The 22,682-nt window shown below is 34.6% G+C and overlaps 1 pseudogene; it reads left to right on the top strand.

Annotated features, from left to right (window-relative positions):
- Positions 1-7,981: 7,981 nt before the first annotated feature.
- On the top strand, positions 7,982-9,926 carry LOC139707472 (vasculin pseudogene; annotated as a pseudogene).
- The last annotated feature ends 12,756 nt before the right edge of the window (positions 9,927-22,682 follow it).

Below are 22,682 nucleotides of genomic sequence, written 5' to 3'. Positions count from 1 at the left end.
AACCCTGGTTTTCTCAATGGAGTTTTTTTTTGTTTGTTTGTTTATTTGTTTGTTCTCTTATCACCCTCTATCCTCCAGCCCTCACATCCCCAAGATATGTGAAACCAAGAACTTTGCATGAAATAGAACTTTGAGGACTGAGTCTTCTGAATAATATAATACAAAGTATTGTATATGCCCTTTTTTCTTTTCCTTTATATTCTTTTATTTTTTTTTCCATCTCCAAATTTCACTGTTTCAACATCTGTATTTTTCCAAATACACGTATGTGTTTGTTTTATGTACTCTACTTTTATCCCACATACTTGACTACCCTAAATTACTTCCTGTCTATTCTCTTGCTTCTAACCCTCTTCATTAGATTTCTCCTTCACACTTCCTAAGATATCTATATCTTCATATCCTACCTCCTCAGCCAATCATCCTAAGCTCCACCCCCAGTTTATTTTTCACCATAGAAACTGTAAACCTTTTTACAAAACTACTGATTATATTTTAGATAATAACTGAATCCAACATTTCTGTACATCGGGACTAAACTATAAATGCCTTAATCACAACAAATTGTTCATAGGTGGTATATTGTTGATATTGGGATCTGTTAACATTGTCATTCTCTACAAAGGAGAGGTCTTGGAACTCTACAAGAACACTACAAATCTATAGTGTAAAAACAATAACAATTTAGACCCACACAGCTGGAAAGGAAGACACATTTGCAACATGAAAAGACAAGGGAAGAAAGTGCCCTGAAGAAATTGAAGGCACCACATAATTAGAATCATTGGCAGCCACAGCAGAAGAAAGAGAAGTAGTGTAGGATATACATGGTTAAAATGTTCTGTGATCTCAAGGAAGATATAAGAGTGCAAATACAGGCAGTAAAAGACCATTTCAACAAGGAGCTAAATAAACATATACAGGAAGCAAAAGATCACCTCAAAAGAAAAATAGAGGTTCAAAAAAAAATAGAAATCCTTGAAATGAAATAAAAGAATCAATAAACCAAATTAAAAGCTCAAATGAAAGCATCACCAACAGAGTAGACCACTTGGAAGATAGGACATGAGACAATGAAGACAAAATATATAATCTTGAAAAGAACATAGGCCACATAGTGATAATACTAAGAAACAATGAGAAGAACATTCAAGAAATACAGGGTAGCATAAAAAGACCAAATTTAAGAGTTGGGATAAAAGAAGGCATAGAGTTCCAAACCAAAGAAAAGAACAATCTATTTAATAAAATAATATCAGAAAACTTTCCAGACATGAAGAATGAATTGGAAATCCAAATTCAAGAAGCCTACAGGATGCCAAGTGTACAAAATCACAACAGCTCCACACTAAGGAACATTATAATGAAAATTCCAAACAAACAGAATAAGGAGAGAATTTTAAAAGCCACAAGAGAAAGGAATCAGATTACATAATGGCAGATTTTTGAACACAGACCATGAAAGCTAAAATATCCTGGAACAACATATATCAAGCTCTGAAAGAAAATTGGTGCCAACCAAGAATCTTCTATCCAGCAAAATTAAGCTTTAGATTTGAAGTTATATAAAAACCTTCCATAATAAACAAAAGTTAAAAGAATTTATAGCTAGAAAACCAGCAATACAAAACATTCTTGGAAAAATATTCCATGAAGAGGAAATAAGAAACAACAATGAAAATCAGCAGAGGAAGATAGTACCCTAAAGGAAAAACTAATCAAAGAAGAAAATCAAGTCAAATTAAATAACAAAATAAACAAAAATGGCTGGGAATACAAACCATGTCTCAATAGTAACACTGAATGTTAATGGCTTAAACTTACCAATCAAAAGACATAGGCTAGCAGATTGGATTTAAAAAGAAGACCCAACAATTAGCTGCCTCCAGGAGACTCACCTGATAGGAAAATATACACAAACTGAAGGAGAAAGGTTGGGAAAAGTCATATCACTCACATGGACTACAGAAGCAAGCAGGGATTTCCATTCTCATGTCAAATAAAATAGACTTCAAGCCAAAGTTAATCAAAAGATGGACATTACATACTGCTGAAGGGAACCATACACCAACAAGACATAACAATCATAAATATATATGCCCCAAACAATGGTATAGCTATGTTCATCAAACAAATTCTTCTCAAGGTCAAGAGTCAAATTAATCACAACACAATAATCTTGGGTGACTTTAACACAACTCTCTCATCACTGAATAGATCTTCCAACCAAAGTTGAATAAAGAATCTATATAGGGCTGGGGATGTGGCTCAAGTGGTAGCACACTTGCCTGGCATGCGGGTGGCAGTGGATTCGATCCTCAGCACCACATACAAATAAAGATGTTATGTCCGCCGAAAACTAAAAAATAAATATTAAAAAATTCTCTCTCTCTCTCTCTCCCTCTCCCTCTCTAAAAAAAGAATCTATAGAACTCAATAATGCAATCAATAACTTAGGCTTAACTGACATATATAGAATAGTTCACCTTCATTATGTGGATACACTTTCTTCTCAGCAACACATGAATCCTTCTCTAAAATAGACGATGTACTCTGCCACAAAGCAACTCTTAGCAAATACAAAAAAGTAGAGATACTACCATATAGTTTATGAGATTATAATTGAGTGAAATTGAAAATCAATGACAAAATGAAAAAAATAAAATTTATTTCAACACCTGGAGACTAAACAATATGCTACTGAATGAAGAATGGGCTGCAGAAGACATCAATGAAGAGATTTAAAAATTCTTAGAGGCAAATGAGAACATATACACAACGTATCAAAATCGCTGGGACACCATGAAAACAATTCTAAGAGGAAAGTTTATTGCATGGATTTCATTCCTTAAGAGAAGAAAAAGTCAACAAATAAATGACCTCACTTTGCATCTCAAATCCCTAGAAAAAGAAGAACAAACCAACAGCAGAAGCAGTGGAAGGCAAAAAAAATAATATTTAAAATTAGAGCTGAAATCAATTAAATCAAAACAAAAGAAACAATTGAAAACACAGAAAGGTGGTTCTTTGAAAAAACAAATAAAATTGACAGACCCTTGGCTACTCTAATGAACAGAAGGAGAGAGAGAACTCAAATTACCAGCATACATGATGAAAAAGGTAATATCACAACAGACAATACAGAAATACAGATGTTAATTATAAATTATTTTGAAAACTTGAAAACTTATACTCCAATAAAATAGAAGATATTGAAGGCATCAGTGAATTTCTTAAGTTATATGACTTGCCCAGATTTCATTGAAAGAAAATAATCACAACAAATTTGATTAATAATGTAATTGCTTTTTATTTTCAACTCATGAATTCCATCACATTTATAAGTAGAGATGTGCAAAAAAAGGAGAGAGAGAGAGAGAGAGAGAGAGAGAGAGAGAGAGAGAGAGAGAGAGAGAGAGAGAGAACAGAGACACTATGACAGAGATCTGGCAAAATAATGGGTTGTTATAAGGTAGTTTGAAAAAAAGCTAGGGAAGGACATAAGACAAAGTGAACTAGGACATAAGACAAAATTAAGATAAGCTTATTTTCCTTGTAAAGGTTAATGCCCAGAAAATTCTCTTACTGAGTTGGCCCAAACCTGCCTGTTTAGATAACTGGCTATTCTAGTCTCTCAAAAGGTCAAAAAACAAAACAAAAACCAAACCAAAACAAAACAAAACAAAAACAACTTGGTTTTTATTTGCTGATATGGAACATTAATGCTAGTGTACTAATGTACTAACATTAATGCTAATGTACTAACATTAATGCTAACTAACATTAATTAATTACATTAATTACTAACATTAATGCTAATGCAGCAGTACTCTCTAATTTGATTCTCTTTGAGGGATTTTGGATTGCTGCTGCAAACTCTTGTGGACATCAGATTCCAGCTCCTTCACTCCAAAGTGGATTCTAACCAGTGGCTCTCAGTTTGTTTCCAGGCCTTTGGTCCTAATGGGGCAACATCATTGATCCCTTTTGTTCTGAGGCTCCAGAATTTTAGACTGTAAGGAAAATAAAAGGAGACAGAAGCAAAGTGCAGAGCTGCTAGCTTTATTTATATTCACAGGTTACTTTAGGTCATTGGCATCACTAGTACATATTGTTTTATGTATTACTAGGCAGGTTATAGACTTAGCAACTTTATGCAGCTTATTCCTCAGTTACATACTGAGTTGCAATGTGCAATGTTAGGAGCTTTGTGTAGTTCTCAAAAAAGTACATTGTATAAAGTTACTGTTATTTGCACAGGGTTAGGCTCAGTGAAACATTATTGTTGTCTAACAAGAAAGTTCTTTAATTCTCAGAAACTGTGTGCCCGAGATCAAGGTCGAAGCTGATAAGATTCTAACACAGAGCCTTCTCATAAAAGACATTGCTATGGCTATGAGGCATTCTGTGTCTTTGCACAGAAGTTTTCCCAGCAGTCAGGCATTGCATTTGTTTTAGTTATGTTACTAGTTCCTAGGAGAAATTGCAGGACATTCTAAGAGTGGGAAACAGAGTGACTGTTACCCCCTGGGGGTTTGCTCACCAGAAGAATGCTTCCTTTTATATTTCCATGGTAAGAATCTCTACATTAGACTCAGAATCTAGTGGTTCCTTCAGCTCTCCAGCCTGCAGACAGCCATTGTGGGAATATACAACTTCTAGTTCTTTAAGGAAATCTAATAAATCCCCTTTTTATAACCATATATATCCTGTTGGTTCTGTTACTCTAGACAACCTAATGCTATAAAGCAATTAGATTGCCATGGAGTCCCTATTTCTTCCTCAGATTTTCAGAGTTCTAGATAAAGGAAGTATCTCATTTCCAGGGACCTCAAATGTTCACATTTAATAACTTCTTCCCAAAAGCAGAAATCAAGAAGATACAATCTCGCAGACCCTGGGTTGGGCAGCAGTATTTTCCTCTGGAAGATGCATTGTATACACAATGATTTCTGACACCTAGGATAAAACAGTTACATGAGGTCTAGCTCGGGCAAAAATTTTGAGACAGCTCCTCCTAGGCAGCCTAATGACTTTGTAGCTCTGGAAATCTCAGGACAGTGACTTCTCCTAAATATTTTCCTTTATAGCCCAGGATTCTTATATTAGAAAACAAAACTCATGCTTCCATACCATACCATCCAATATGGTATTTTTTGAAGTCTTCTTGTTTTTACATCCCAAAATCATAATTAGTAACTACTGGATAAAATCATCTTTGATACTAATCTGTGTAAAAGCGAGCTTCTCAGAAAGTCTTCCAAAGCAAGACTGAATCCAATTCAGAGACATTATATTTGATAAACAAACAAAAATGCAACCTGTAAAATTGTTAATTTTTGAAAGATAATATCACAAAACAAAATATACCTATATGTATGTATAGTCAGATATAAAAATATATTCACTTTTATGAGTCACTATATTAATACAAATTTGAACCACATATTAAACTGCTAGACCTCCATATGAATAAAAAGAAATTTAAAAATCAATATTGACTGATAAAAAATGTAATAAATGAAGTTTACTCAAAGCTGGAGAAAGTAAAAAGAAAAAGCATACTTACTCAAAGCATTTCCCAGTGCCTAGATATTCCAGTAGAAATAAACAAGTTCTTGCTAAATTGCCCAGCCTGGCATCAAATTTGAGATCCTCCTTCCTGAGACTCCTGAATAGCTAGAATTATAGGAGTATGCCACCATGCTGGCTAAGAAAATGAAATTTTATAGAATATTTTGTAAATAGATCAGATTTATTATTTTTCTACACATCACTCATTTGTTTTAAGTATTTCAAATCTGGTAAAGTCTTGCACTTATAATTCTGTTTAATTTTAAAAAGACAAATTTTAAAAGTTAAGCAAGTGATGTAAACTTTTAAAAGTATAAAATCACGCGGATGAAACACAAAGGATGAAGTGTTCCAAAGATTCATGTTGTTGGCTACATGTGACAGGATTAATAATGTCTGACCTGGCTGCCTGTGCAGAAGGTGGGGGTCTTCAAATTGTGCTTGAAACTCCCATAAGCACCACTCCTCCACCTGCAAAAGAGATTAAAACAGTACCTCAGAAGTTAGGTATCTTGACTTCACAGACCCCCAGAGAATTGAGTCTGCTGTTTGGCAGGTTTATGTCTTTGCCCACTTCTACCCTCCAAACACTCCAACAGAAAGTGGTGACAGTTTCACTGGGTCGCTGGTGAAAGTCAAGCCCATGGCTAACATTTTAGCAGGATTAACACTGTCTCAACCCCACACCTTTTTTTTTAGATAGTCGTGCTCAGTTTTCCAGTCTGTCCTTAAATTTCTTATGCTTCCAAGTAGCCTTAGCCTCCTGAGTAGGTGGGATCATTGACATAAACCCCTGTGCACAGCAGCTGTCTCAAAATTTTTGCCTGAGCTAGACCTTAAGTAACTGCTTTATCTTATGTGTCAGAAATCACCATGACCAAATTGCATCTTTCAGAGGGAAAATATTGCTGCCTCACATAGGGTCTGAGAGGTTGTATCTTCTTGATTTCTGCTTTTGGGAAGAAGTTTAGCAAATGTGAACATTTGAGGTCCCTGGAAATGAGAGACTTCCTCATCCAGCACTCTGAAAATCTGAGGAAGAAATAGTACCTCCTAGGCAGCCTAATGCCTTTGTAGCTCTGGAAATCTCAGGGCAGTGACTTCTCCTAAACATTTTCCTTTATAGCCCAGGATTCTTGCATTAGAAACCAAAACTCATGCCTCCACACCATACCATCCAATATAGTATTTTTTAAAGTCTTCTTGTTTTTACATCCTAAAATCATAATTAGTAACCATAGAACAAAATCATCTTTGATATTAATCTGTGTAAAAGGGAGTTTCTAGGAAATTCTACCAAAACTAGAAAGAGTCAATAGAGGCTTCAGGGTCACAAAACTTCACTGCCACACAGGATGGGGTGTGGGAAATGTGGCCATCTTTGCTCTTGCAGTTCATGCTGTGTATGTGGCATTACTTAAGAAGCAGACCCAAGCAAGGGTCCTGGGTCTCTTTTGGGAAAGCATGAGATTGAGGTGACAAAAATAAAAACAAAACTAGTTCCTTTCTTTCTTTCTTTCTTTTCTTTCTCTTTTTTTAAACAGAAATTGAACCCAGAGACACTTTACCACTGAACCACACCCTCAACCCTTTTTAATATTTTAATTAGAAATAGAGTCTTGCTGAGTTGCTTAGAGCCTCACTAAATTGCTGAGGCTGGATTTGGACTTCTCATATTCTTGCCTCAGCCTCAGGAACTGGGATTATAGGTGTGGGCCACCTCAGCTGGTGAGGAAAACAATATTTCTAAATTAAATCCCTCTCCACATGGGAGAATAAAACTAAAGCAAAAGTCGGAAAGAAAAATGTTTATAAACGTTCAAAAACACTTACTAAAAAAATCACATATGATGACACCCTCTTTCTGTTCTTAAAGGTGAAAAATAAAAGAACAAAACTAAAAATCTTTAGATATAATCTGAATTTGGGGATTCATTTTTTTAAGTCAGTAACTGTTGGCAATACTCTGGATGTTTGTTTATGAAGATTAGAGAAGAGATTACATCAAATTTTTCTACCTGAGAACTAATTACCCACACATCCAAACCACTCACAGTAATCTAATCACCCATACTAATCCAATTATCTACACTAACTCTGATTTGGAGCATCCTGAAATGCAATCAAGGAAGAAGTGGGTGTGGTCTTCAGAAACTCAATACAAGTGAACTCCAGGAGACCAGCTCATTCTTCTCCCGAGTAGAGTTTGAAACTTACCTGGCTGAATGACATCAAAATTGACCCCCTCTACACCTTGAGTGCATGATCCTGAAGTGTAATTCATATTTTCACTTCTGAAGCAAGAACTGCTGAAACCATAGAGTCATTCTTAAGGTAAGTATACAATTGCCACATGAGCTCTAGCAACTATTTCCCCCCAAAAAAAATCATATGTAAAATAAAACAAACAAACTGGAAAACATAAAGATTACAGAGAAAGAACCAACACCTTCGTGGGCAGTCCTGTTGGAATTTGGACTTGCCATGAGGTGTTGAAGCCTTATTTCACTGACTTGGAGAGACTGGACCTAAATGGCGCAGCATGACTTTGCTCCAGCCTGGCTTAATTTTCCTACTCCACCATCATCAACAAAGTCATTATTGAATTTTGAGAAGCATTCTGAAAATTTTTCATGGACAGAAAATTGTTATGATGTGAATCGTCGAAGACACAATTCTTTAGATGGCTTTGATTCTGGTATTGGACGTTCTAATGGAGGTAATTTTCGAAGGAAAGAAAAAAATGGATGGCATAGGCATGGCAGAAATGGTACTGAAAACATAAATCATGGAGGAGGATACCATGGTGGAAATTCCCGTTCTCTTAGCAGTATTTTCCGTTCTGGAAAAAGCCAAGGTCTACATGAAAACAACATACCTGACAATGAAACCGGAAGGAAAGAAGATAAAAGAGAATGGAAACAGTTTGAGGCTGAGGATTTTCCATCTTTAAATCCTGAATATGAGAGAGAACCAAATCAGAATAAATCATTAGCTGCAGGTGTATGGGGCCTACACGCCCAGACACACACATACCCAACCAAAAAAATCTCCCAAGCTCCTCTCTTAGAATATCCTCTGAATCCTAAATCTAGAGCTCCAAGGATGCTGGTCATTAAGAAAGGTAATACAAAAGACTTACAGCTATCTGGATTCCCTGTAGTAGGAAATCTTCAGTCACAGCCAGTTAAGAATGGAACTGGTCTGAGTGTTTATAAAGGCTTAGTGCCTAAAACTGCTGCTTCACCTACAAAACCTACACAGTGGAAAAGCCAAACTAAAGAAAATAAGGTTGGGACTTCTTTCCCTCATGAATCTTCATATGGTGTTGGCAACTTTAATGCTTTTATTCAACTGCCAAGAATTTTAGTCCATCACCAAATTCAGTGAAAGAGTGTAATTGTTCCAATTCCTCTTCACCTGTTGACAAACTTAATCAGCAGCCTCCTCTAACCAAACTGACATGAATGCGCACTGATAAGAAGAGTGAATTTTTGAAAGCATTGAAAAGGGACAGAGTAGAAGAAGAACATGAAGATGAAAGCCATGCTGTCTCAGAGAAGGATGAAGACTCATTTAATTTGCATAACAGCAATAGTACTCACCAAGAAAGGGATATAAACAGAAACTTTGATGAAAATGAAATTCCACAAGAGAATGGCAATGCCACAGTGATTTCCCAACAGATCATTCAGTCTTCAACCTTTCCACAAACTGATGTTCTTTCCAGTTCACTTGAGGCAGAACACAGATTGTTAAAGGAAATGGGCTGGCAGGAAGACAGTGAAAATGATGAAACATGTGCTCCCTTAACTGAGGATGAAATGAGAGAATTCCAAGTTATTAGTGAACAGTTGCAGAAGAATGGTCTGAGAAAAAATGGTATTTTGAAAAATGGCCTGATCTGTGACTTCAAGTTTGGACCCTGGAAAAACAGCACTTTCAAACCCACAATTGAGAATGATGACACAGAGACAAGTAGCAGTGACACATCAGATGATGATGATGATGTGTGAAGGATTTCCTAACACCTTTAGAATTTTTAGTGTGATACATCTCTCATACAGTTTGGGGTGAATTGTAAAAATGAAGAACTATAATTTATGTAGTGAAATACCCCTTTAGAAGATTGTTTTTTGGGGGGACTTCAATATGAAGAAAACCAAGAATGTTTTGTTGGGCTGGGTTGAACATTATTTCTTTGTAAATGAATGTTGTAGAAATGAGGACTTTGGTTGATCCAACATTGACTTTCTTCATCACTGCAGCATTTCTCTGACTAGCAATGTGACCATGTAACAAATGAGATTTTCTCATTTAATAATAAAGAATTGTGTAATGTTTTGAAAAAAAATAAATAAATTGAATCCCCAAATTCAGATTATATCTAAAGATTTTCAGTTTTGTTCTTTTATTTTTCACCTTTAAGAATGGAAAGAGGTTGACATCATATGCGATTATTTTAGTATGTGTTTTTGAACATTTATAAACATTTTTCTTTCTGACTTTTGCTTTAGTTTTATTCTCCCATGTGGAGAGGGATTTAGTTTAGAAATTTTGTTTTCCTCACCAGCTGAGGTGGCCCACACCTATAATCCCAGTTTCTGAGGCTGAGGCAAGAGTATCAGAAGTCCAAACCCAGCCTCCGCAATTTAGTGAGACCCTAAGCAATACAGAAAGACTCTATCTGTAATTAAAATATTTAAAAGGGCTGAAGATGTGGTTCAGTGGTAAAGTGTCCCTGCGTTCCATTTCTGTTTAAAAAAGAAGAGAAAGAAAGAAAGAAAGAAAGAAAGTTTTGGTTTTATTTTTGTCACATCAATCTTATGCTTTCCCAAAAGAGACCCAGGACTCTTCCTTGGGGCTGCTTCTTAAGTAATGCCACATACACAGCATGAACTGCAAGAGCAAAGATGGCCACATTCCCCACACCCCATCCAGTGAAAATTAGTCACCCTGAAGACTCTATTGATTCTTTCTAGCTGTGGTAGACTTTCCTGGAACCTCCCTTTTACACAGATTAGTATCAAAGATGATTTTGTCCAATAGATACTAATTATGGTTTTAGGATATATAAACAACGAGACTTCAAAAAATAACCTATTGGATGGTATGGTATGAAAGCATGAGTTTTAGTTTATAATACAAGAATCCTGGGCTATAAAGAAAAATGTATAGAAGTCACTTCCTTGAGATTTCCTCTGCTACAAAGGCATTAGGCTGTCAAGGAGGCCCTATTTCTTCCTCAGATTATCAGAGTGATAGATGAGGGAAGCACCTCAATTCCAGGGACCTCAAATGTTCATGTTTGCTAAATTTCTTCCCAAAGGAAGAAATCAAGTAGATACAACCTCTCAGACTCTGAATTATAGACAGAGGGGCTATATAGTACTATGGTTTAAATGTGGATTTTCCCCAACAAAACTCAAGTTGAAATATTATTCCATAGAGCAGTAGTATTTTGAGATGAGGTCTTTAAGTCATTAAAAAGAATTAGAGCCTTTCTCCTTGCACTGAGCCTGAATGAAGGAGTAAATTCTGGGCCCTTGGAAAATGAGTCATTTTTGAGAAGATGGGTTGTTATGAAGGGTGTCACACATGTGTTCAGACTTTCTTCACTGGACAATTTCTCCTACTGCTTCTCTGCTATGAGCAGATTCAGCATGAAACCCTCACCAAAAATTCAGGCATCATAACCTAGAACTTACCTGTCTTCAGAACTGTGAGATAAATGAATCTTTTCTTTATAATTTACCCAGATTCAGTATTATATTAAAAGAACAGAAAATGGACCAACACAGAAAAGAAAGAGACACATTCTCTTACATTGAATTTTACCTTTATTAAATCAAAAATTATCTATTCCTTTATTTTGTTACATTTCACAAATAAAACCAGAAAATATGTCCTACTTCATGTATCATAGGTGATTATATTCCCAAAATAAATTAATTAAAAATGCATAAATTTCAAAACTTTATGTGATTTTAATATTATCACCACAATTAATAACAGATTAAGTAGATTTTTACAAAATTTGAGGTAACCTAAACTTAAAAAGATATATTCTGTTTGACATGTTTCATAAGGCCCAAGGGAGAGGGCTTCTTTAGATATTGGATTTTCCATAGTATTAGCGGCACAGTCCTTATGTATGTCTGGTCAGAAGTGACTACAGCAGAAAAAAGCTTTGATATGGGGAGAGAAAGAGTAGGAAGAAATACTGTATATCAAAAAACTTTGAGAAACATTAGTAGAGATCACAGTTCTACCTTCACAATCTAGGAATACTCTTATTCAGCCAATGGCCTTAGTACTTACTGAAAAACAAGTGGGGAGTTGGTAAAGAGAGTGTAATGGGATCCCTCCTTAACACATCCAAAGAGGAAGAGACCTTCACCTCATCCATCTTGCCATCTTTGTTCTCTTTCCAATAATCATTACAGACTCCAAAAGCCCAGTTCCAAGAGTCTCCCACTTCCATCTCCCAGTAATATCTGCCCGTGGTAAAAGTCTGAATACCCTAGGCAAGAAAGCATTCTGATGTTGGAGTGATCCAGGAGGCACCTTGAAGATCACATCCAACATTCACACTTCTCAACTCTCAATACAGGAAGATGTGGCAGTTGAATCTTTCAGACACAGAGTAAGAAAAAAACTGTAGACCTCTATGTAAACAGAATAAGAAGTTAAAGTTCTAAGAAAAGTCATTCTGTGAAGAACTGACATTACTGGAAACTGTGAAGTTATAGCAGAAATGATGATTTTGGCTGTAACATCGAATATAATTGTGGGCATAAAGAGTTAATCTGCAGAACAAATAAATTTTTATTTATTTGTTATTTATTTATTTATCATTCATTTATTTCATTATTTATTTGCCACAGATATGGAAAATTGTTGAAAATGTGAAAATTTACATACTGAGTCAAATATAAGATCAATATCTTTGAATTTAATTTTTATTTCAAAATAGCTAGCTACAGAAATTATGCCCTTAACTCTCTTCAGGCATCAAAAATATTAGTATCAAAATAAAATTTCCATTTCTAAGAAATGGTGTCATTAATTTGAATGATGTGAAGATTTCCTCTCTTTTCAGCTTCTCTATACAACTGTATAAAACAATTTACACATTTTAGAAAGAGTAATTTAAAATTTATTTATGCAAAACTCCTCACTATCCCTGATTCTTGTGCATTCTCTGCACTGCCCTGCATTTTTGCCATTTAACATGTAGCTTTTTATACTGAGATTTAACATGTAGCTTTTGTATCAATTTATAAAATTGATTTTGTTTTTATTATTTCTTCTTGTTGATAAAGCTGATTTCTTCTCTTAGTTTTTATACATCAGTTCAAAAATTTATGTTATATAAATTATATATACCCTTGGTAACAACATAAAGTCCTAGTAAACTGTTTACCTTTGAAAGCTTCTCTCAACAATTAAAATTTATGCAGGAGCAAGGTGGCCCATGCCTGTTATCTCAGGTACTGAGACAAGCAGTACAAGGCCAGCTTGCACAAATTATTGAGAACTTGTTTTTAAAAAAGCTGGGCTTTGCACATTTGGCTCAGTGGTGGGGTGCTTGCCCAATATGTTGGCGGGCCCTGGTTAAAATGACAGTATTATTTTTTTTTTCAAAATTGAACATATTAAGAAACTGCATCATTTTGTTTGTAAAATTGAATAATGAAGCTTAAATCTGAGTTCAGCTCCATTTATTAGAAATTTCAATTTTTACATCACTTGTTTTATGTATACCTAAATAAATATGAGCCTGGGTTATTTTTAACTTTTAACTTTTAAATTTTTATTTTTAACTTTTATTTTTATCTTTCACTTTTTTATGCTATAAGTCTGAGGCATATCGAAGATTTGCAGTCATTATTTATTTGTTTCTGGAAATTATTTATTAAAAATATTTTTAAAAAGAGGAAAATATTACCCACATGGTCCTAAAAACAAATAATAGATTATAAGAATATTGCCAATGCACTTACTCTTACCTCAAAAGCAGTTGAGCCAGTCGATTAGTCCAGTGATTGGCCCTGAACTGAGTTCTGGATTCACATATTGGGCTACACACAGCTGCATGAATTCAATTTTGCAAGAAGGAAGATGCAGTTAACATATGTACATTCCCAAAATCATGACTTTTCTTACTAAGACAAAATATAAGGATTCTTGCAACATACAGAAAAATAAATAATAATGTTCTAAGTGTTTAAGAGCAAAATTATATTCCACATGTGTGGTGGAATGAAAAGAATTACCATTCATGATAATATACTCCATTATGTAAATGTTTTTAAAAATATTGTTTACTTATACTCTTTTGGAGAACAACATATTTAATAATAAAATATTTACTGTTCAGAAAAATAAGTTTTTATTTATTGTATTAAGACTTAAAATAAGGTCTCACAAATGCTAGGCATGCTTTCTCACACTGAGCAAATACCCAGCCTTTTAAAAATTTTTATTTATTTATTTTTAAATTTTGAGACCAGTTCTCACTAAGTTGTGAAGGCTGAACTTGAACTTATAATACTTCTATATCAGACTTCCAAGTCACTGGAATTACAGGTGTATACCACCATGCCTGGTGTAAAGAAGATTAAAATATATGGATGTTGTTTAAAATGCCTGTAATAAACAGCAACTTATGAGGGTGAGGCAGAAATTTTACAAGTTCAAGACCAGCCTTAGGATTTAGTAAGGTCTTAAGTAACTTAGTGAGCTCCTGTCTCTCAATAAAAAATCTAAAAAGGATGTGATGTGGCTCATTGGTTATGTGGTCAAGTAACAATCCCCCCAAATTAAGTTTAAAAAGAATTCTTAATAATGGAAGATAAAAAATGATGAATAAAAATTAAAATTATTAAAATATGAAGATTTTTCTGAGAAGAGAGAAAAAAACTTCAAAGTCATTGAAATTTTAATTTAAATTTTTTGTTTAAAAAGCATTTTTTTCTGCCCTCAGAAAAGGAAAATGAACCTTAATAATGCAATAGAGATTTTTGAATCTTTTTCTACACTTCTTCTCCTAGAACACGAGCCCCAGGTTTCTGTGCCACACAGGTGCTGAAAAATATCAGGGGCAAACATACAGAACCCCAAAAGCAAAGAAATGGAATTGTTATCATTCAGGGATGTAGCCATTGATTTGACTGAAGAGGAGTGGGAATGCCTTCAGCTTGGTCAGAAAAAAAATTATATAGAAATGTGATGTTAGAGAACTATAGAAACTTGGCCTTCCTGGTCATGACTCCTAATCATAACCAAGAATATTTAACAGAAAAGGGCATAGAACATATATTTCACAAAGTGATAAGTGAAAAATATAGAAATTGTTATCTTGACTATTTACAACAAAAGAAAATATGGAAAAATACAAGTGAGAGTAAACACCAGAAATAATATAAAAAAAAATCAGGCCTTGTTTACCACCAAAGAAAATATACTAGAGAGAAGCCCTACAAATATAAACAATATGGCAAAGCCTTTAGTAAAAAAAAAAAAAAGTCTTATTTACCACAGAAGAACCCACACTGGAGAGATACCCTACCAATGGGCAGAATGTGATGAAGTTTTTAAAGAAAAATCAATCTTTATTAAGCAAAGCAGAATTCACACTGAAAAAAGCCCTATAAATGTGAAGAATATGGCAAAGTTTTTAGTCAAAAATTTAACCTTATTTACCAAAGAAGAATTCACAATGGAGAGAAGCCCTACAAATGTAAATAATGTGGCAAAGCTTTCCATTGTAAAACAGGCCTTATTTGTTACAGCAGAATTCACATTAGAGAGAAGTCCTACAAATGTAAAGCATGTGACAAAGGTTTTACTCAAATATCAACCTTTCTTTGCCACAGCAGAACTCACACTGGAAAGAAGCCCTACAAATGTAAAGATTGTGGCAAAGCATTTAGTCAAAAAACAGATCTTCCCAACACAGGTGTGCAGTGCGACCAGGGAGCCACCTACCAGAGCCCTGAGGTGAAAGTTTCCTCAATTTGGAACTGATAGGGCAGAGGGAGATGGGGCTAATATTTGGAGCCTAACAGAGATATAGATTTTCAGATTTACATGTTAAAGAGTGTGAAATATTTTGAAATTAAAAATTATCATCTTATTTTATGCTGTAAGGTTGATTTTGAAATTTCCCTAGGGATAAAAATATGTAATATTTGTAATATGAAGATATCTAGTGATAACCAAGCACAGATTGGACTTAGATTGATGGAGACAATCAACAATGAAATGGACATACTACTAATCACTTACTAAGCTAAAAGTGCTATAAATTTCCTTTAGTGGAAAATGCAAAATATTTTTACATTTTAAAGACTAATGAAGATGAATAAGAACACATATTTTCATAACAAATGAGACATATATATCTATTTAAAAAAGAAAGAGATTGTGGGGTATATCCATGAGAAAAATAATGATGTGAAGGAATTGTATCATTTGTAATATGTTCAATTCCACCAAACTGTGGGTTCTTTTATCTCTTTCTCTCTGTTGATATTGGGAATTGATCTTAGTGGGTTCTTGACCTCTGAGTCATCTCCCTAGTCTGTCTTTTATTTATTTATTTATTTGTTTGTTTGTTTGTTTATTTATTTATTTATATTTTGAGACATGGTCTCAAGTTGCTTATGGTCTCGATAAGATGATGAGGTTGACCTTCAACTTGTGCTCCTCCTGCCTCAGTCTCCCAAGTCACTGGGGTTACTGATGTGAGCATGTGGCCTGAGGGTTTGTTTCTCACAGATACTCAGTGTAAAATAAAGCCTTTTATGGGATCTGTTAGGGCACAGGCCAATCTACCTTAACACAAATTTTTAACACCTTAACACAAAGGTGCAAATTTTGAAGGACTAGTGTTTTATTCTCACCTGTTTAAATACAGGAGATAATCAAACACAAGATTTTCAACAACTGGACTTTTATCTGTGTATGCAAAAAAGGGCAATTTGTTGCCATGTGCCATCCAATAGGAAAGCTGAGAAACACAAGGGCACTTCCTTGGAAGTGGGTTGGTGTTTTCCAGAGCATATATGTTTCCAACCTATTGGTTCAAACTTATCCTTATGGCATACCAAGCTGCAAGATATTTCTCGGTATGCAGGATACACAATGACAGGAAATTTATTTATTTAGAAGAAAAAAAGTAAATGACAGGCACAACATAATGAATACTCAAGAGTTTATGTTCAGTGAAATATGATAATCTTTTTAATTTTTATTCTAGGGATTGAAACCAGGAGCTCTTAAACACTGGACCACAGCCCCTGTCCTTTTTATTTTCTTATTTTGGAGAAGATCTCACTAAGATGGGGAAGGTCTTACTACTTCGCTGAAGAAGGCTTTGAACTTTTGATCCTCTTGCCTTTGCTTCTAAATTGGCTGGGATTCCAGGTGTGCTCCACTGCACCCACCTGAAAGTAAAGAAATATTTAATTAGGGATGGGAAGGTACTTTGAATTGAAACCAGGAGTGAGAATAATTCATGAGTAAGTAAACTCTACTTTTTACCTTGGTGTTGTGATGAGTACTTCCTTAGTTATTTTCAGGTAAGTAAGTGTCAAATGACAAGGGGCAGCTTTTTTGTTTTTATTTTTATTTATTAATTTTTTTGGCAGAAACCTGGGGTTGTATTATAAACATAATGTAAACTAATATTAATCATTCAATATGGTCTTTACACTTAGACACCTTGCAAAGGTACATAAAATCTCAAGATTCTTTTTTTATTAGTTGTGCATGACAATACAATGATCTTGACATATCATATATTTAAATCAAAGGGGTATAATTTCTCATTTTTCCAAGTGTACATGTTGCAGAATCACATTGGTTATACAGACACTTATATACAGCAATACTAGTGTCTATTTTATTCTGATGCCCTTCCTATCCCCTCTCTCTCTCTCCCCTCCCCTCCCATCACTTCTCTCTACCCAATCTAATGTGACACATTTCTTTTCTCTTTTTTCCCTCACATCATCATATATGTATTTTGTATAATGATGATGGTCTCCTTCCATCTTCCATGCAATTCCCCTTCTCTCTCCCATTCCCTCCCACCTCTCTTTCATATTTAGTGGTAATCATCTCATGTTCTTCCTCTCTATCCCATTTTGAGTCACCCCCTTATATCAGAGAAGATATCTGGCATTTGTTTTTTCGGGATTGGCTAACTTCACTTAGTATAATCTGCTCTAATGCCATCCATTTCCCTCAAATGCCATGAATGGATAAAAAAATATGGCATTTATAAACAATGGAATATTATGCAGCACTAAAAAATAACAAGATCATGGCATTTGCAGCTTTCTTGTTTTTAATCTTCTAAATGGATCGCTAAAACAGGAACAATTCTCCAAACTATGAAAATACTTTTCAGAAATATTTCCTTTTTTTCTGTCTGTACCAACAAGTTTCCATAGTTGACACTCTCCTTCTCCTGTTCATTTTACACTGTCCTTTATTGGCTAAGTATGTTGGGGATGCAAATCAAGTCAAAATGGCGCCTGGCACTTTGCCAGGAGGATTAGTTTGTAAAGCAATGCCAGCGAGCCATTAAGATGATGAGGATTCCTTATTGGCTGACTGCTGTATCTAGATGATGTTAATTGAGTTAAGCTGTGTGTAATTAGTTAAGTACATATACCTCTGCTCTCTGGCAGAGAAGCGGCTACTGCTACCTTGGGTGCCCGCTACTTTGAGTTCTCTCTCAGTTCCCGCTGAGTTCACTTGCAATAAAGTAGTTCCCGTTTCAACCTTCAAGTTGCTTGTCACCTCCTGGTTATTTGCCCAGCCAGACTTCGGCATTAAGTATATTATTAAACTTTTTTTTTTCTCACTGTGACTCAAATACATGACAAGAACAATGTAGAAGAAGAAAAGTTTATTTGAGGCTCATAGTTTGGTTTTACAGGTCTTAATTCATAGATGGATGACTCCGTGCTCTGGTTAAGAGTGAAGCAGCTTTTTAATTAATTATCTAATTAATTATCCATGGCAGCAGAATGCATTTCCATTCATGTACGCAAATGCAGCACAATTTTCATTTCTCTGGTTATACACAATGTATGTGTTGTGTTCTAATAAAGCAGATGAAATGGTAAAGCAGTCAGTTATGTATTGAAGAAGAACATCATTGATGATAAAAATGAGGAGAAAGTCATAATATGAGAGATACACTGAAAAACAGATAGTCAAGATACTAATTGAGTTGGCAAATATTGTATGTAAAAGAAAAGAGTGTGTAGCAAAATTAAACAAAGAAATAATAAAAGCATGAATGGTGTTCTTGTCCTGAGATATCAATGTTCTCAGCAGCATCCAGTTTATTGCCCCAACTATTACTGAGCATACTGTGAACTTGGAGGGAACATCTTCCCATTGCTTTGATGTCATGTTCACTTTGATTCATTGCTAGTGACCAATGATTCAGGACTATGTTTCAAAGCCATTATATGATGGAAACTCTACTACTTTCCAATCATAAAATGTTATTTTGGCTTCCACCTAAACTACTGGTTGTGTGTGTAACTGGGATACAATTTCTTCATCTCTCTCTCTCTCTCTCTCTGTGTTTTGTTAATTATCTGGATTTGTCTGTTAAATAAAATTTATGAGAGGACATTGATTTGGACTGAGCTTCCAAAGTAAGCATAACATACCAAGCCTGGGGCTGTGGTGCATGCTGGTAATTCCATTGGCTTGAGAGTTATTCAAATTTCAGGATCAAAAAAAAGGAAGACTATCAGACTAATTTGTTATGGAGTTTAACCACAGTATCTGAGCTTCCATTAATCACAGAAGGCTCTGTAAACCATTATCCAACTGAGTTGTCTCTAACCTCAATTCCATATTCTATAAATGCTGTTAGATCAAGTCCTGGGCTGGGGTTCCCTGAATTTGTCTTATTTCTGGGGATTGTCTTATTTGAGAACTGCTGTTGTTTATTTTTTGCATTTCATATATATATATATATATATATATATATATATATATATATATATATATATTTGCTGAAATAAATACTTTGTATTTAATTAATATTTTTGATTCATTGAATGATTTTATTTGCAACTCATGAATATCATCTCATCTAAAAATAAAATATTTGGGAATCAACTTAATGAAAGTGGTGGAAGATCTATATAATGAATATTACAGAAACCTAAAGAAAGAAATCAGAGAAGACCTTAGAAGATGGAAAGATCTATCTTTCTCTTGAATAGGAAAAATTAATATTATCAAAATGATCATACTCCCAAAAGCACTACAGAGATTTAATGAAATTTCCATCAAAATCCCAATGACATTCCTCATAAAAACAGAAAAACAATTATGAAATTCATGTGGAAAAATAAATAACCTATGATAGCTAAATCAATCCTTTGTAGTAAGAGTGAATCAGGTGTATTCACTGTACCACATTGTAACTATGCTACAGAGCAATGGTAACAAAAACAGCACAGCATTGGCACCAAAACAGACTGGTAGACCAATGGTGCACAATAGGAGACACTGAGACTAACCTAAAAAACTACAATTATCTTATATTAGACAAAGTTAGCAAAAATACATTGGAGAAAAGATAGACTCTTTAACAAATGGTGCTGGGAAAACTGGAAATCCATTTGCAACAAAATGAAATTAAAGCCCAATCTCTCACCAGGCACAAAACTCAACTCAAATTGGATCAAGGACCTAGGAATAAAACCAGAGACATCATCATCCAAAGTACATGTATGAAGACACAAATTGGTGTCAACATACTTTATATACAACCAAAGATATGGAAAATTGTGCTGTATATGTGTAATAAGAATTGTAATGCATTCCACTGTCATATATATATTTTTAAATCAATTAAAAAAGAGACCATGTGTCTCATAAAAGAAAAAATAATCTCCATCATGTGGGATTAAGCCCCAACTTCCTTAATAAGTCTTTTATAGCTCAAGAATTAAAATCAAGAATCAATAAATGGAATGAACTCGAATTAAAAAGTTTCATCTCAGCAAAAGAAAAAAATCTGTGAGGTCAATATAGAGCCTACATCTTGGGAACAAATTTTTACTCCTCATAGATAGAGCCCTATTCAGATAGAGCAGTAGTCTCTAGAGTTTATAAAGAACTCAAAATCTAAGCACCAAAAAAACAAATAAAACAATCAATAAATGGGACAAGGATCTGAACAGACACTTCTCAGAAGATGCTATACAATCAATTAACAATTAGTAGAAGTCCTACATAAATTTCAAATTAATGTTAAGAACAAAAATTACAGCAATTTAATTTAGTAACCAAATATTTTGTTGCTTATAACATAGAATAAGTATTCCAGAGGGTTGAGTAGAGGAATTTGGTATTTTGGATAAAAAAAGCCCCAAAGAAAGCAGAAACAAAAATCATACGGATATCTTTGAATATACCTAACTTGTTAGGTGGGGACAGAGAGATGGAGTGATAGAAAAACAAACTATTGTTTAATGTTGAATTACTTCAATATTACACTTTGTGTGTGTGTGTGTGTGTGTGTGTGTGTGTGTGTGTTTGTGTAAGAATTAAGACAGAGGAAGCTTCATTATCACACCCAAGAAATTGTCCTGTGTAGGAAATTTGGCCTTTTTCTCATAATTTTTTTTTGGGGGAGGGGGGTTTAAAGTTTTTATTTGTTTCAAGTAGTTATACATGACAGTACAATGCACTTATATTCTTTGATATATCATACATAGATGGGATATAATTTCTCATTTTTCTGATTATACATATTGTAGAATCACATTGGTCATACAGTCACAAACATACATAAAGTGATAATGTCTGTTTCATTCTACTATCTTACTATCCCCTGCCCTCCCCTCCTTTCACTTCCCTCCACCTAATCTAAGGTAACACTATTCTTTTTTTTTGGCCTTTATACATGTACTTTGTTTTTTTTTTTTTTGCATTACAATTCTTAATACACATATATTCCACAATTTTTGTATCTCTGTTTGTATATAAAGTATGTTGACACCAAATTCAAGTCTTCATACATGTACTTAATAAACATTTTATTAATGTCTACCTGTATGTAATCCATTTTTATTAATGACCTCTGCTCTGGCATTCTTGCTTTAATTACCCAGAGTTTGTTTGGGATATTTTAGATCTTTCTGGCATGTCTCCCAAGTTCACCAATAAACTGCTACATTTGTGTCTTCAAAGACACACTTATCTACTTCTTTTTTTAAATTTTTTTATTGTTGGTTGTTCAAAACATTACAAATTTCTTGATATATCATATTTCACACTTTGATTCAAGTGGGTTCTGAACTCCCATTTTTACCCCATACACAGATTGCAGAATCACATCAGTTACACATCCATTGATTTACATATTGCCATACTAGTGTCTGTTGTGTTCTGCTGCCTTTCTGCTGCCTTTGCTACCCTCTACTATCCTCCCTCCCCTCCCCTCCCCTCCCCTCTTCTCTCTCTACCCCCTCTACTGTCATTCATTTCTCCCCCTTGTATTATTTTTCCCTTTCCCCTCACTTCCTCTTGTATGTACTTTTGTATAACCCTGAGGGTCTCCTTCCATTTCCATGCAATTTCCCTTCTCTCTCCCTTTCCCTCCCACCTCTCATCCCTATTTAATGTTAATCTTCTTCTCCTGCTCTTCGTCCCTACTCTGTTCTTAGTTACTCTCCTTATATCAAAGAAGACATTTGGCATTTGTGTTTTAGGGATTGGCTAGCTTCACTTAGCATAATCTGCTCTAAAGCCATCCATTTCCCTGCAAATTCTATGATTTTGTCATTTTTTAATGCAGAGTAATACTCCATTGTGTATAAATGCCACATTTTTTTTTATCCATTCGTCTATTGAAGGGCATCTACAAATTTAAGGGAAGCTTCAGAAATTTAGTGAGGCCTCAAGCAACCTAGCCAGAACCTCTCTCAAAATAAATACTACAAAGAACTAGGAATGTTGCTCAGTGGTTAAGTATCAGTATGTTCAATCCCTGGTCCCATTTGCCCTTCTTAAAAACATTATGATTTTCAATTTCATTCCATTATGATCAGATA

This window comes from Marmota flaviventris, chromosome 10 (genome assembly GCF_047511675.1).
Source record: "Marmota flaviventris isolate mMarFla1 chromosome 10, mMarFla1.hap1, whole genome shotgun sequence".
Taxonomy (NCBI): domain Eukaryota; kingdom Metazoa; phylum Chordata; class Mammalia; order Rodentia; family Sciuridae; genus Marmota; species Marmota flaviventris.
Note: the sequence above shows the minus strand (reverse complement) of the source record. Positions and strands in the feature narration are given on the sequence as shown.